Consider the following 17,534-nt stretch of genomic DNA (forward strand, 5'->3'; position numbering starts at 1 on the left):
AGAGAGTGTGTGTTGGCTTGTTTTACAAAATTTTTGTGGAGTCCTACAGCAGGGAACCCACTATACTTGTGGGGTCAGCTGTGTTTGGACCTGAGGTTGTGGCCTGAGGTTTTAATTGTTGGAGACTCTATCATTAGATTTCTAACGCTGCCTGGAGCTATTACATACTGTCTTTCAGGAAGCAAGACAATTGATTTTATAGAACTAATTCTGGATGTCCTTGACATTCACCCCTCTATCCATACTGTGATAGTTCATGTTGGCATGAATGACATCATGTCCAGGCAATCAATTAAATTACAATATGTACTTCAGTCTCTGGCCTCCACAGTTGGAAGCATGGGTTAGAGGTGTGTCCTGTTGCGCCCACTCCCACTATAAAAAGCTCTAAACCTTTTAGCTGTCTTTTTTAATCTGCAGCTTTGGATGCAAAATTTTACAACTGCTCCTGGGCTTGCTTTTATTAGTAATTCTGATTCCTTCTGGACAAAGTGTGATCTTTTTAAAGATGATGGTTTGCATCCCAACAGGAAAGGAATAGGAAAACTAATTTCTAATTTTATTAATTTTATTGCTTTTAGCCATAACTAATGGTTTCCCCAGCAAGACAGTGCCCAACATCCTGGCTCTAGACTTCTTAGTCCTGTCCCTGACAGTGAGGGTCCTGCTGCCGCTGCTGGTTTTATTTCCCACACTAATTCCTTCATTCCTGTTAGGATGACTGAACGGCAAACCAAACTTTACTCACAGTAAACACAGAAACAATCTTATCACAGTTAAAACCGCTTCATCTATTGCTTCTGTTGAAAAAGCTGTTTCCTGTTTACTCAATGCAGGAAGGTAGAATGGAAATGGAAGAAGGATAAACATACTGATTCCCTTGCTTCTCTTAAACATCTGATGTCCACTTATCAGTTTACAGTCAAAGAAGCAAGGAACTCTTATTTCCTGCAGCTGATAGCTAAGCAAAGTCATAATCCCAGAATTATCTTTAAAACCATAAACTCTGTGATTGGTCCCCCACTTAGCCAGCCAGTTGAATCCTCCCCAGAGACATGTGAAGAATTTCCTCATTATTTCTATAACGCGATAGAGTAGATTCAACAGCAAAATTAACACTGAATTCAGAGAGCTTGATGTTGACTCCTGCCCATCTTCAGCACTACTTCACTTTAGTTAAATCTTTCTGGAATGCACTGTAACACTTAACACTCAAAATCACCCAACCCATTGCTAACCACCCTCTGTCTACTGGTACCACCCCCCCCCCACACACACACACACATAAAAAAAATTCTCTCTGGATCCTTCTGTCTGAAGGAATTCTAGACCCATCTCTAAGCTGCCATTTTTTAAACAAGATTTTAAAAAGAAATTGTCTCCACACAGCTGATTTATTTTATAAACAATAATCAATTTTAGAAAAAGTGCAAACTAGGTTTTGCTCACTGCAAAGCACTGAGACTCTTCTGGTCAAGGTCACCAATGACTTATTGCTTGCTGCTGATGCAAGACTTTACTATACTCCATTTTAATTCTCCTTTACCTCACCACAGCCTTAGTACTGGATGTCTAATAATTTAGTTTTAGACAGTTTAGTTTTTAATTTCATCTAATAATTTAGTAAGTATAAATACACCATCTGGCAACAGCAACAGCAGCATAAACAACCTCTTGTCTAGTCAGGACAAGACTTATCTAATAATGTTAATAAAAAGAGGCCCGCAACCTAGATGTTATTTTCGACTCAGAGTTGTCCTTTGACAGTCAAGTGACTAAAGTTGTGTTATTTTGCTTTGTACAGCTGAGATATTTAACCAAGATCAGGTCATTCCTTTCATTTGCAGATCCAGAAAAGGTTATCCATCCTTTTATCTCCTCAAGACTGGACTACTACAATGCCTTTTACTCTGGTATCAGCAGGGGAAACATTCCAAGACTACAGCTGATACAAAACACTGCTACCAGGATTTTAACTTAGAGAAGCGACCACATAACGCCAATCCTTGTTACCCTTCACTTAAATTAAATGGTTAAATGAAATACACTTACATCAGACCAAATGCACAAATTAAATACAATTTTTTTAATTCAATTGGTCATTTGAAAAGAATCAGTCTGTATTCATCCACCAGTTTAACCAAACCAAAACTGTTAAATTGCACCTTCTGCTCTACCTGTTCTTCTCTTTTGGTTTTCTGGATTGCTCAAACAAAATCAGGCAGTCAAATGCACACCTGTACGCTACGCATGCAGACATACACAGACACAGAAAAAACACCAACAGAGACACAGAAACACACGACGACAAGGGCACTGGAAGTGCTATGTTTAGTCAGCAGAGTGTGTCAGCCAGCTAATGGACAGACAAGCCACAGATTCTCCCTGAATGGGATCCAAAACCATAAGCAACTCATACACTTCAAAGGGGGGTAATGGGTGATCCTGTGAAACCATCCTAATGTGTGTGTGTGTGTGTGTGTGTGTATGAATGAATAAGGAACATTATTTACCTCTGTTCATGCTATGTGAATGAGTAAGGGACATTATTTACCTCTGTTCATGCTTGTTGTGCATCTGGGCTTGTTTTTAAGTATCATCACCAATACAATGAGATTGTATTGGTATTGCTACTATGGGCTAAAGATGGGGGTAACTTACTGAGAATGACTTAGTAAGACCCTAGTTAGATAGGTAGTATATAGAATGGTGGCATGTATTGACCAACAAACTGAGTGATAACTCGTTCACTCTATTCTTAGATATGTTAGTTGCATGCAGACTGAAATATCTTGTCCAGACTAGACAAATATTGGATGGATGGCCATGAAAATTTGTACAGACATTAATGATGCCTAGAGAATGAATCCCTTTGATTTTGGTGACTCCCTGACATTTCTTCTACCACCAACATGAGGCTGACTTTTTTTTTTAAATCAACTAAACAACTATTGGATAGATTGCAAGGAAATTTTGTACAGACATTCATGGTCCCCTGAGGATGATTTGTAAAAATCCTCCTTCTGTTAATCCAGTCTTCTGAAAAACCAATCACGCTCTTATCCTCAGGTGTATGTAGTGTTTTGTGGCAGTTAGCAAATGGTAGCATGCTAACTAAACTAAGATAGAATGTACAGCCTCACAGAGCTGCTAGCATGGCTAGTGACTCTTTAGTCTTTAAGACAACAATGGTGTTTTGATGAATGCTCACCTGAGCACTTTTGCGCTATGTAAGCATTTTATGTAAAGTGTACAAGTACATTTTTCTAATCTCAGCCTATGGGATGTAAAGTTTATTTATATGCATCATCAACAGGGTCCTAGCTCTTTTTTCATTCTATTTTTACACTAATCTTTGGGTCCATGCACCTACAAAAGCAGTTCAATATAACACACTGAAACCGAGCAACCTGGTCATTGTTGGCTTACTGCAGTAATCTGATTCTTGAATGTCATGTAACTCCTAAAGTACAGAAGTCCACTGTGCCCTGTAAAGACCTCAGCTGGTAATGCACCCTGGTCTGATACCAGAGAAATTGCTGGTGCATGTGGAATATCTAGATATAAGTACACATGCACCAATATTAAAAAACAAACAAACCTGCCTATACCTGCAAATGTCTTTCCCTTGTCTACTGCCTTCAATCATTCCTTTGCTGTCCTTAAAGCTTTCAGCTGAACTGTTAACTGTTTAAAAGCCATATAAAAGAGTTGAGATCACTGAAGCACACTATTTGATATCAAATTCTCATAAAGCCATTTGAATAGTCTATGACTGATAGCAGCTTATCCACAAGAACTCCTCAAAGAGCATCAACATGTGCTCTAGTTACATTGAGCATTTTAGCCTCATTCTACCTCTATCTAAATGACATTTATATCCAGAATGACATACAAGTACTACACCATAATCACAGCAAGATGAAATGATGACATGACAAGAAACAATCGGTATAAGAATAGTTTGAAGTGTATTTCCTTTTTCCAGCAACAACTCTCACAGTTCTCTTGAGCACTATACGTAACCTCTAAATCCTCCATTAGATCTATTCAATGGCCACCGGACTGACTGTAGTGAGCAGCTTTCAAATGTTTGTTACACCTCGTACCCCTGCAACTGCTTCTCGAGGTTGTTACTGCAAATGTATTAAGCCACCATGCACTGTTGGGGCATTACAGCAAAATACAGAACAGAACATTCTGTTACACATCTGAGCAACTGTTTAGCTACACTGCTTATTTTACATAATGGCAGCCGTTCTCTATAATACTATGATTTTTGTCAAATTATAAATATACCAATATTTCTCAACCTCTTTGATGCTTCGGCATATCACAGAATGACATGAGGTACGACTGTCCATATTGCTAATTGTTCATAAATGTCACATAAAGTGTAGTGTAATCATTCACCAGTGTAGCAAAAAACATTACCTTCACAGAATAATTAATTTAATTACACTTGGCTGATAGCAATATTTTTGTCTGGCTTTGATATTTTTCCCTATCGTTTAAAATGCCAAGCAAAATGTTATCTCACGCCATCATTCACAAGCAGTTCCTTGTACTTTTAATGAGCTGTCTGGCAAAGCTGCATGCTAGCTAAATGAACCTCTTTTGGAAAATATTTATTTTTGTGAAATTTCTTTTGGTAATGGAGTGTAATGTCAGTTAGTTCTAGAAAGCACATATATTCCAGAGAGACATGTTGTACATTAACTCCACTATATTTATTAGTCACTTTTCTATGGAACTTTAAATGATTGGCTCACAATTATTGCTGTTAAAAGATAAAAATATGGCATCTGCAAAATGTCAACTTTTCAGGAATTCTAAAAACACTTCTTGTTTCAGCTCAATATTGCAGTGCATTTTAGACATGATCTTACTAGTTTTTTGTTTTATTTTATTTTTTATTTATTTATTTTTTTTTACATTGAGGTTTTGATACGCTTACTCATGGAAAGGAATTGAGTACTGCTTCCACTGCTGATGCCAGTACAGAACTTTTACTTTCGGTTACTGTGAGAAACTCATTCTACTGATAGCTGTGGCTTTGTCTGGGCCTACAGTGGGAAATACTCTTTTTTTAATTCAGCAGCAAAAAATATCAAAGACATATGCTGCCAAAGAATCACATGAGCTAGAGAATGCAACGCAAATTCTTATGATTGTGGTGTACTTGACAAAGATTTTAAAGTATTTAGAGAATACCCAAGAGGAGACGACTGTAGAGTAGTGATAAATGAAATGCAATACAGTCGCCAACAATGTGCCAACACTAAAGTTTATACAATATACAGTGTATGGGTGAGATGTAGGTGAAGAATGTTCAGGAGATGCACAGTACATTTCTTGTTTCCTTCTTGACATCCTGCATGCATAAAGAACAAGAAAGCAATCAATTCAGTGCAGAACACCTCCAGTATCTAATAATTTAACCTAGCAAAGTGTTCTTTTCATATTCATTAAATATGTGGGATAAGTCATATACAGTATGGCTTTTAGATGTGAATTAAATGGTTAACATGTTAGTACCATGAGGGTGCAATGTCATGAAAGGTCATGGAGTCAACAAAATATGTTTCTTAGTCCTCACAGTATTAACAGGCTCTTAAATTATAAGCAATAATAATAAACAATACATTTCGATTCAAGGCCTTTATCAGTTGTTTATTCACATTTGGTTCTTTGTTTCTTGAGCACTTAGTTGGCTGGTGAAAAAAGAGACTACACGCTCTTCCAAAAAGCATTCCACACCAAATATCATACCAATCCGCTACTTGGCTGTTGAGTTAATGTTGGTCACAAACAAATGAATGGACAATCACAGGACCTCACTTTAACCTGATTTTGATGTTAAAATTCATAATTAAGAACTTTTACCTGGACATGTGTTCAGACTCCCAAAGCTCTGTCTTGAATGACTGCTATGTCCTACACAGCTATGTATGTGTTTGTATTGCCTCTGATGTGTCTGCTGGCACAAAAAACAACAAAAGTTTTTGTGTTGATCCAACTCTTAGAATATGAAATACTTTGCAATGACTTTAATATTTCCAATATTGCCTATATTAGTTTCCTCCTAACAGGTATCCTTTGATGCTTTAATTGATAGAAGCATTCTAATTGACACCATATGAACATGTCTTTTTTGTTTTTGTTGTGTTATAGTGGGAATATAGCTTGTTCAAAACAAAAACACAAAACAACACACAACACAGCTTCAAAATGAATAAACATGTGCTGCAGTATCTCAGGTCACTGTTGTTCTCAAGAGTATTACTCTGTATGCAATAGCCCATCACAGTGTGTTTTGTTTCTGGGCCCAATATAAACAAGGCTTGGAATGAAATGTATATGTGCCTTGATCCAGTATTTGTTTCACTGTTGCATAACAGACTATACATTGTGTGTAATATGTTACGCATTTAACATTATGTAGTGAATAAAACACATTCACACAACAATAATTGTTAATTCCTTTAACCTCAGAATTCACCTGAGGATGCACTTTAAAATTCAAAAAGGACAAAACAAAGGCATTGCATTTATTTGAAAACAAGGTATATTATTACATTTTAAAGGTTTATTTCTATCCAACAGCAATATATACTTCATACATTTTTAGCAAGAGAGAGAGAGCATCATATTTATGTCAAGAAAGGTTTGCACTGTGATAGCCCTTACTGTATAGACTCTGGTGATATGACTGTCATTTATACTCCAATAATGGACTTAGCTGGCTACAATTTGCCTTGCAACAGGGACTGGAAAAGAAGTAGTGACAATAATATTCCTCACAGTCATTTTGAGTTTTTTTTTTTAAAATCCTCTTCAGACTGTTCTTTTGTAAAAGCAACCTACTCACTGCAATGCAAATCAGCGCAACCTCTCTCCTTTATACCTTCACCACATGCAACTCTACTGTCTTTTCACAAATTTCTCCTTGATTTCTGTGCTCTGTTCATCTTCTTTCAGCCTCCTCCTTTTTCTTCATCACCTGCCACAATAAGATGAACAAAACACATAAAAAATTGCTCACAATCTCCCACATGCGTGTCAAACACATATCCTCCCACAAACAGATACACATAAGCACATACCAAAGTGTACAGACACACCAGCTGCAGGTTCTGCTAGAGTTCTAGACTTGTGGTAACAAAGGACTACAGGAGAGTAGAAGAATCTTAAACTGGTGTTGAGACAGAAAACCTTCCGGAAAATAACAGATTATGTTTTTTTTCCCACTTGTTTTTAATAAAATAAACACTGATATGGGTTGTATGTGTGACAAACAAACTTCTGAATCCTTTGAAAATAATTGGTTTGAAGGATAGGTAACCCACCCTCACATTTGGAAACTTTTATTTCTGTTCACATACTTAGAATTACAAAACAAAAATACTTGATGAGACACACATTCTTTTAGCCACTGTACAGTATATCCTTATAAGAACCTTACAGTTAACTGAAACCAAAATCTAACCTTCAATTTGCCCTTAGAAAGAGTATCAGCCTTAATGACATCATTGTCTTGTCTTGAGGATAGATATGAAAGAAAACAAACAAACAGATCTTATGAATAAAGCATTTTTCAACAATGCAGCATATGCTGTATTTAGAGGCCCAAAGCTATTAAATATCCCCTCTCCTTTCTCTGCAGGCTGTCTAAGGAGCCTGTGTTTGACGTGCTTTTCTCTGTGTATGTGTTACTGAGCTTTCAGAGATTTATGTGTTTATCTGCCCACATGTTTCTACATCAGTGTATGTCTTCCTTTTTTATGTCTGTGTGCATGTCTATGTGTGTGCTTTGCATCACGCGTTTATTTGCTCTTAGGCACCCAGCGTTGGGATTTTGGGTTGTATTCTCATCTTATTGCTTGTTAGAACAAATTGAGGGTGTGACGCTGTAATGTGTTGACACAATTTTCAGCAGCGTAATCAAGAGTAAATCGATTTTATTCAAATAAAGCCTGAGGTTGCTGTGAGCAAAATTCATGCCTGAAGGGCTTGGAAATAATGAAGCAGTGCACGTGGGTGAAGAGGGAGAGTTTTTGTGTGCTTTGGAGACTTTAGTCTGATTTTTGCTTCCATAAGCCAAAGGAAGGGGGAGGGGACAAATTTTGGACTGTGCCATATGGTTGAAGATCTTTAGTTAGTGATCCTCCATAACAAAGCAGAAGTCATCATTTTATATTATCTTAAATGCCATACAGTAGCATCTCTGCCAACTGATGATCCCTATAAAACTTACAAAAGGTCCTCCAACAATGACAATATAGGTCGTTTGTCCATACCCTCAGCTAGGGCCTTTGACGTCACGGTTACAATTATAAACACAGACAGTACCGGTGGTGGCCTTTATCGTCATGGTTTCTATAATAAAGATATGGTTTAGCTTGTGGAATGGTCACAGTTTGGTTAGATTTAAGCACAAAAACTACTCTGTGAGGTTTAGGAAAAGATCATGGTTTGGGTTAAAACAAGTGCTTCCTTAAGGATAGAAGACATTCATTGTCATGGTTGGTAATGAACATGCAGTTATAGTCGTAAGAAAGTAAAGTAATCAAGTAGAATTTATTTGTTTTAGATAAATAAATGAGATTTTATTTGTATAGACAATAGTCAAAGTGCTTTACAGAGCAGAAAACATCATACAAAAAAGACAAAAGAAAAAGAAAGCATTGGAAGATGGAATGACCTCCCAAAACACATGATAGAACTGCAAGACTGAAACAAACAATACGCGATAAAATGAATGATACACAATACAATATAGAAAGTAAAGAGTTTATAATTGATACCCATTGGCCTGTCTAAACAGGTAAGTCTTCAGCTGCTTTTTAAAAGAAGCCACAGAGTCAGCAGACCGTAGGGGTGCAGGCAAAGCATTCCCTAGTTTAGGTGCCCCGCCCTGAAAAGCTCAATCTCCAAAGGTCTTTAGGTGAGAGCGTGGTACAGACAGCAGCAAGTGTATTTGATCTGAGAGAGCGAGCTGATGAATAAGGGTGTAGTAAGTCAGACACATATGTGGGAGCCTGACCGCTCAGTGCTCTGTATGTGAGAATGAGAACTTTGAACTGGATCCTAAATGCAACAGGGAGTTGGTGAAAGGATTTGAGTAAAGGGGTAATTTGGGATTGTCTCTGTGACCTAGTAAGTAGTCTTGTGGCAGCGTTCTGCATTGTCTGCAGACGGTTAAAAGCAGACTTACTAAGTGAGGAGAGAAGTGCATTGCAGTTGTCAATGCGGGATGAGATGAAGGCATGTATAAGTGTGTCTAGTTCAGCAAATCATACTACAGATCTCAGTTTACTAATATTCCTTAAGGGGAAAAAACGAGAACTGGTTAACATGGGTATCAAGTGACAATGATTGATCAAATACACCTAAATTAAACACCTAGATTATGTAGGTTGGAGTGGGCCGCAGAGGAGAGGGGCCCAATACTTTGCATAATCATAGGGGTAATCTTTTCTGGAGCAACAACCAGGACCTCCATCTTTCAGCATTGAGCTGTAAGAAATTTTCATTCGTCCAATTCCTGATGGTGTTAAGACCGGTGAGGAGGCAGGATAGCCTAGAAAACCTTACTGGGTTTAAATGGTAAGCAGAGTTGGATCTCATCCGCATATAAATGGTATGAAATGTTAAACTTTTTAATGATCTGTCCAAAGGGCGGAAAATATGAGAATAACAGAGGGCCCAGAACAGAGCCCTTCAGGACACTACATGACAGTGGGGAGGGATCAGACACAAAGTCTCCCATACAGACGGTGAAACTTCTATCAGTGAGGTAAGATGTATCCAATCTAATGCAATACCTGAAAAGCAAACCCAATCACATAACCTCTTAATCAGGATACGGTACTCTACTGACACAAACGTTGAACTGAGGTCAACTAATACTAACACAGAACAATCACCCTCATAAGAGGACATTACAATATCATTTGAAACCATATGAAGAGCAGTTTCAGTGGAGTGCTTTTTCCAAAACCTAGTTTGAAACTCATCATAAATATTTTGTCTGTCCAGTGCAGCAGTGAGTAGATTTTCCACAATCTTTACCAGGATTTTCGACAAACATGAGGTTTCCTGAAGACAAGGAAGAGTCTCCTTTGTCAAAGTCCTTTGTTTTTTCAACCAATCCATCTCAACCTTCTCCTAATATGGACTTTGTTGCTCTTTATACTTTTCATGTAACTTCCTCCTGTGCTCCTCTCATAATTACTATGGCTGCTAGAGTGTTATGCGACATAATTACTATTCTTGCCTAAAAATAAACATAACTATGGGTCATAATAAGCTGCTTGCACAGATGAACTATGGGCTCTAAGTTAAACTGTAGCTCATAACAAGTACTGTTTTGCTCCAAACACTTAAAATACTTCAACGTTTGTAAATCTTTACTTTGTAAAGATATTTTTGCTAATAACACATTTCCAATAGTGCTGAGATGTTTTTTTGACACAACTGCTTCTTTTAATCTCATCTTTTATGTCTCTACAAATTTATTTAAAGATCTTTACAGGTTTTCACTGTTTTTTCACTCTTTTTTACTTTAGCTGGCTTGTTCTAATAGCTTGTTCCATTCCAATTCTTTTCCAGTTGCTACTCATGACAGTCCATGGCTGCAAATTACTATTGAGCAATAACTGATATAAAAATAATCAAAGGTTCCTGAGTCCCAGAAGCAACGGTTAATGTATTTTGTTTCATGGAACGACATGTACTATAGCATCTTAAACTACCCTTTTTCCTGAGGGATTATGGACTACACTTCTGTTTTGATAACAAGCTGTCTGCTGATTATGTTTTGTCTGATTGCCCTGTTTCTGTGCTGTATTTGTACCTGCAGCATTCACAACATACCTAATAACTGTGTGCTGTGGTGAGTGCTGTTGATATTACTTACTTTATCTGGCTTGCTGTATATGCTTCTACTGTTTTAGCTCAAAGTGCTCACTGTTGTTGCTGCAAGACTGAATGCAGTATTTAATTGGATGGATGGACAGTGGCAGGGGAAACACATGATGCCTCCAGCCAGCTCATCAGCACTCTCAATAATAAAACATGCTTTACCAACCTGAACCTGCCTAATTCACAAATCACCCAGTAATTTCCGAAGTCACTTCTGGTCTCAATGGAAGAGAGTTACATTTCGAACTGCATCATGATGACGGTGTTTGCCACATGCAAAGGGGAAGAACGTCAGACTCCAAAAATTTTGTAAAAGGTGTTTGGGTAAGGACTTGTTTACAAAAATCTAACAAAACTAATTAAGTACATATTGTACAATGCACACAGTTTATATAACAATTTTATATGACTAAAATGTTCAAACATGCTTATGTGGTTTTTTTTGCCTTCATTCTTGTGGTTGTGTTCCCAGCTTTTTAATTGTCAGCTTCATTTCAGGTCAGAAGGAAAAGCAGTTCACTAATTCTAACTACAAACTGATGGTGTTAATGATGTCAAAGTCTGTGCTGTGAAGCTTTCACTGATGACTTTAAAAAAAAACTCTATCTAAATTATGAAATGATAGAACATATGTGCAGCTCTTTGTAGCCCATCTCTTTTTTTCTTCATCTTTTATCTTTGTCTTTTTTCCCAAAATACATCCTTGATGTGATCTTGTTTCCTTGATTTCTAGTATCTCATCATATCTGTGTGCTTAACTTAAATCAAATTTTCGTCTTTCTTCAGTCTCTGTTGGAGGAGTTGTGAGTCCAAAATCTCTTCACAGCTTCAAAGGGTGTCTCTGTCTGTGAACTCATAAAGGCCTGTCTGAACCCAGGCTTTATCATGTCTGTCTACTTTTTCCCTCATTCCCTCTGTCACTTTGGGTTTTCATTGTGACCAATTCACCTGTCTGCCAACCAGTTGTTTTCATTGCATTTCCATGTGTGCGTGTGTGTTTTAGTTTATATATTAATTCATGAATTTATCCATTTCCCAAATTCTCAATCCTCTTTTCTCTTCTCTCAGAGTCCTCTGTTCAAACCTATGTGAACCGTTGTCATAGCACTTAGAAAGTCCAGTGAAGGTTGATGGGCAGAAAGATACTTGTACATGCATGTGTGTCTGAGTGTGTTGCTAAGATGATTGGGTGTGAGCAGAGCAGGGTGAGTGGTGATTGAAGCTTGGAATAACATTAAGGCAAACCTTTCTTTTCTCTGTCTCCTTTGCTCTCCGTGGCATTCTGTCACTCTTTGGCTGCCTCATCTGTCTCATCACTTAGACAATGTCTCTCTTTCTTTCTCCCTATTTGACTATCTTTACTTTGCCTTTTTCGAGCCCTTCTCTATTTGTTTGGTGTATGATTCCTTTTCTATGACTTAAAATATACAGATAGATGAGAAATGAAAGGAAAAACCAAAATTAAGCGTCTCAGTAAGGTGTTGGGCCTCCACGAGTCGTCAGCAGTTTCAGTGCACCTTGGCATGGATTCTACAAGTCTCTGGAACTCTATTGGAGGGATGAGCACCATTCTTCCAAAAGATATTCCCTCATTTGGTGTTTTGATGATGATGGTGGAGAGCGCTGTATAACATGTCAATCAATCAATCAAAAAATACATTGTCTATGAACATACATTTCCTACAAAATGTATTTGCTTTTGAAGTTTAGTTGTATAGATTTTGTATATTTGTATTTTTTTTTTAAAGGAAAGCACAATATAACTGAGATAGATATGGAAAATGTAGTCTCTGTGTACAGAAACATGCGTAGACACACACACACATACTGTAAACCTCCAAAATCAATCACTGTGCATATTACAATGACTACAGTAGCTGCTAGGCAAATACTGCTTATATTTTTTGTTTTTGTTTTTGTTGTTAGAGTATGTGTTCATCTGTGAATGTGTATGTCTGTGTCTGTGGCTGGGTATGTCTGCTTGGTTAGCTGTATCTATGATTGCACATTTGTTCGGTTGTGTATTTATGTGTAAGGTGTGTGTGTGTGGGCCTCTCAGTATGAGCAATTATTTTCTTCTGCTTGTGACAAATTGAAAGCAAATGCAGTTATTGCCAGTAGCTTTGGTGGTTTGTGCCTCCTCTGAATGTTCACCCTGTTATTAGCAGAGGTATCTCTTGTTAGTCACTCTATTCCTTTTGGAGAACTCTATAACTGAGGCTAATATTATTTCTTTGTTCTCGTTTTTTATCATAGTTATTTCTCAGTGGCTTTCTGTTGGAGATATGACTACTTACATCTGTGTATACATAGGTGCACACAGAGAAGGAAAAAGCCTACAGTTCCACACTGATAGAATTCCCTCCAATAACAAATGTTGCAGTCCTTTTAGCCTAACACAACCTGTTGTATCACAAGGAATCATGCAGATTCCTTTTGCTGTTATCTTCAACAAGCATTTAGGTAGATGCAAAATATGGATATACATCCATGCAACAAGTCATTCAACTTAAATGATGACACAGGTTGCTTGACCATGGATATGGCCCAGAGGTGCACACCAGTGGTAGGTGTACCAGACCTTCATTGTCATGGTAACAATAATAAACACAGGGTTCTGAATGGTCTCAGTTTGGTTAAGCTTAGGCACAAAAACTACTTGGTGAGTTTTAGGCAAAGATCATGGTTTGGGTTAAAATGAGTGTTTCCTTAAGGTAAAGGAACAAAAGCTGATTATCACTTTCACAAGGGAAAAGAACAGCTCCTGTGGGACAATTCTGTGTTCTGTAGAGCCACTCATTCCCCCCACACCTCCACACCTAATGTGGACTTCGTCGCTATTTATACTACGCTACCTGACTTCCTCTTTTGCTCCCATCATAATTACTACAGCTGCTAGAGGCTGTCTAACAATAAAATGCAACAATGGTTGATAATAACCTGATTGCACAGATGACCATGCAATTAAGTACAGAAGAAAACATCATCAGTCATTGAACTACTCTATCCTTAAATGTTTTGTGTATTTTGAGACATCATTTGACTTATCATTTGAGTACATCCCTTTAACAGAATTAGGGCCACAGCACCTCAGAAAGGATCAATAGTATATTCCTGTATCACAGAAGCATCAACCTCAGTAAGAGGGCAGTATTTTTGAGAGAAAAAGTGTTACATGTCAGCTTTGCCCAGCCGCATTTTTTCAGTATATATTTATACATTCACAGTGCAAACAGCAATTAAAATTGTAATAAAAATCACTATGTTTACTGGTAAAGATACCACTATATATTGCTTTCTATATGGAGTTACGTGGACTGGCTATTACATTTTTACTGCAAACACTGCTGATAGCACACTATCAGTAATCAACTCTGACATTTTTTAAATTTTAACATTTGAAGATCCCTCTCATCTCTTCTATAATTCTAACCTTTCCTTTCATCTCTCTTTTCACTTTTTATTCTGTTTCTCTCCTCCCTTGCTCCCGATTTACCCTGCTCCTCTCGCCAGCGTTGTTTCTTGGGCTTACAGCTGATTTCCTTGGAGGATACAAGTCCTCCACTCCTGCATGTCTACTCCTTTATGACCACTGAGAAAAGGGTAGCCATTCTTTTTCTGTGAATGCATTTTGCTTGCCCGTGTTTGCTTAGTCATCTGTGTGTGTGTAAAGGTGTGTGTATGTTTTTGTGTGCTTATGTGCTCCTCTACTTACTGTGTGAACATCCTTCTGTGTGGAAGGAGTGGCATGGTGTCCAGTTCTGAACCCCTACTGCTGTTAACAGGTTCCTAGTGTTGTCGGGAGGCTCATGTAACAGGGGTCAGACACAGAGCACACCACTCTTACTCTTACTTTCTCTCCATCTCCTTCTTCTTCTCTTGCCTTCTGCCACCCTTTCTGTTTATGTTCTTTACCAACTCTGCCGTCTCTTTCATTTAATTATGCCTTTGCTCTCTCTTCTCCTATCTGTTCACCTTATATTGTCTCTGAATAATGTGCATATTGCAAATTCAAATTCAGAATTTTCTCGTGCTTGTACATAGATTAGGGAATTCAATTTATCAATTTAATGCAACACAGCTATTTTTTAATTGTGTTACACAGACAGTGGCTGTATAGATATATGGGCACACGTATGGATGGATGGATGCATGGATATTCTGTTCTGATGATTTGGGATTGTATGTCAGTAAGATGTAGTCAGCTTTAAAACACAGCAACTATCCTCAGCATGACCTACTGAACGGCCGGATTAAGCCCATCATCTTTATTTGGTTTGGATTTATGTCCCCTCACGCAGACACACAAACACACATACACACAAACACACACAGCCAGCTGTCATCCCCTCCCCCACATATAATTTGTAACAGCAAAATAAAAATGGATAGACGAAGTTAACCTGTGTTACAATCACCATTGATGAGTAGTCATTTGGTTATTATTTTAGCATAATATACATGTGGCTAAGGCATCATCTTACACATAATTATACTGGTACTGTTGCTGGGTCTCAAAATTAAAATTTGCCTAAAAAAAAACCTCATAAAAATGTCATTAAAACAACACATTTAGATATTTAATATTTTCCTCAATCATTGCCTTTTTTACCTTGAAGGTCTAAACTGCATATACTAGTGTTTTTCAAAAACAGAGACTCACTTAAGAATTTAGACTCATTTAGAATTTAGTAAAATAACAGAAATGATCAGTGTATATTATCAAAATGGATAAGGAACAGGACACTTTTTTAAATGAGGCTGACTGCTGTCATTGGGAACCATAATTGGGAGTACGACACATGCAAAGTGCCAGTTTATATGAGACATCTCAATCATATGAAATAGCTCCAGGGAGCTCATTCTCATCCCCATGATGCTGCATATATCAGCATCACCACTGCACTAGATTTGAAACGAAGCCATCAAGATGTGATTGAAGTGTAGACTTTCAGCTTTATTTCAAAGGGTTTAACAAAAATATTGCATTAACCGTTGAGGAATTACAGCCATTTTTATACATAGGCCCTCATTTTCAGAGGCTCAAAAGTAACTGGACAATTGACTGACAGTCAGTTTTGTGGCCAGCTTTGGCCTGTTCCCTCATTATTTCACAAAAAACTAAGATAAAAGGTCTGGAATTGATTCCAAGTGTTGAATTTGCAGTTGGTAGTTGTACATTCAAAGTGTAAATATGTGGTCAAAAAGGTGTCGATGCAAATTAAGGAGGCCATCATTAGGCTTAAAATAACAAAACAAACCATTCAGACAGATAGTAGAAACTTCATGAGTGGCCAAATCAACAGTTAGGTACATTCTTAAACAGAAGGGATGCACTGGCAAGCTCAGCAACACCAAAAGGCTTGGAGGACCACAGAGGACAACTAAAGTGGATGATCGCAGAATTCTTTCCTTGGTGAAGAAAAACCCCTTCACAACATCTAGCCAGGTCAAGAACACTCTCCAGGGGGTAGGCGGATCATTGTCAAAGTCAATAATCAAGAGACACCTTCATGAATGTAAATACAGACGGTTTACCACAAGGTGCAAACCACTGGTAAAACTCAAGAACAGAAAGACCAGATTACACTTTGCCAGAAAACATCTAAAAAAGCCTGCCCAGGTCTGGAACAAGATTCTTCGGACAGATGAAAAGAGGATTAACTTGTACCAGAATCATGGGAAGAGTGTGGAAAAAGAGAGGAAAGTCCCATGATCCAAAGCATACCACATCATCTGTCAAACATGGTGAAGGCATTGTTATGGCTTTGGCATGTATGGCTGCCAATGTAACTGGGTCACTGGTGTTTATTGATGATGTGACTGTTGATAGAAGTAGCAGGAGGAATTCTGAAGTGTATAGGGCTATACTATCTGCTCAGAGTCTGCCAAATGCAGAAGAACTGATGGGACGTTGCTTCGCAGTACAGATGGATAATGACCCAAAACATACTGCGAAAGCAACCCAAGAGCTTCTCAATGCAAAGAAATGGAATATTAGTTAGTATTAGTTAGTCACCTGACCTCAACCCAATTGAGCATGTTTTCCACTTACTGACGACAAAACAGAAGGCGGAAAGACCCACAAACAAGCAGCAAATGAAGGCAGCTGCAGGAAAGGTCTGGCAAAGCATCTTAAGGGAGGAAACTCAGCATTTGGTGATGTCCATGGGTTCCAGCCTTCAGGCAGTAATTGACTGCAAAAGATTTTCATCCAAGTATTAAAAATAATCCTTATAGTTATAATTATGTTTGTCCAATTAGTTCTGAAAGTGAGGGACTGTGTATAAAAATGGCTGTAATTCCTAAAGAGTTGATGTGGTTTTTTTGTTAAACCCCTTGAATTAAAGCAGAAAGGCTACACTTCAATCCCATATTGATTGTTTGTTTCAAATCCATTGTGTTGGTGTACAGAGGCAAAATTACGAAAACTGTGTCACCATCTGTCACATCCCTCACTTTATGTAATATTCTTACAGAAACCAAGGAACTATCTATTCCAATTCCATTCCCGTGTGTGTGTGTGTGTTTAGCTTAAATATGTGTGTATATGACACAGATGTCTGAATGTGTAACAGTCATGTAAGCAAAGCAGCAGGCATATGAAA

At 37.8% G+C, this 17,534-nt stretch overlaps 1 protein-coding gene across 1 annotated transcript in view; it reads left to right on the plus strand.

Annotated features, from left to right (window-relative positions):
• Positions 1-17,534, plus strand: part of cntnap2a (contactin associated protein 2a) — a 324,180-nt gene that overhangs the window by 13,913 nt on the left and 292,733 nt on the right. The gene's annotated exons all lie outside the window — the stretch shown is intronic.

The sequence above is a fragment of the Xiphias gladius genome, chromosome 5 (genome assembly GCF_016859285.1).
Source record: "Xiphias gladius isolate SHS-SW01 ecotype Sanya breed wild chromosome 5, ASM1685928v1, whole genome shotgun sequence".
NCBI lineage: Eukaryota > Metazoa > Chordata > Actinopteri > Istiophoriformes > Xiphiidae > Xiphias > Xiphias gladius.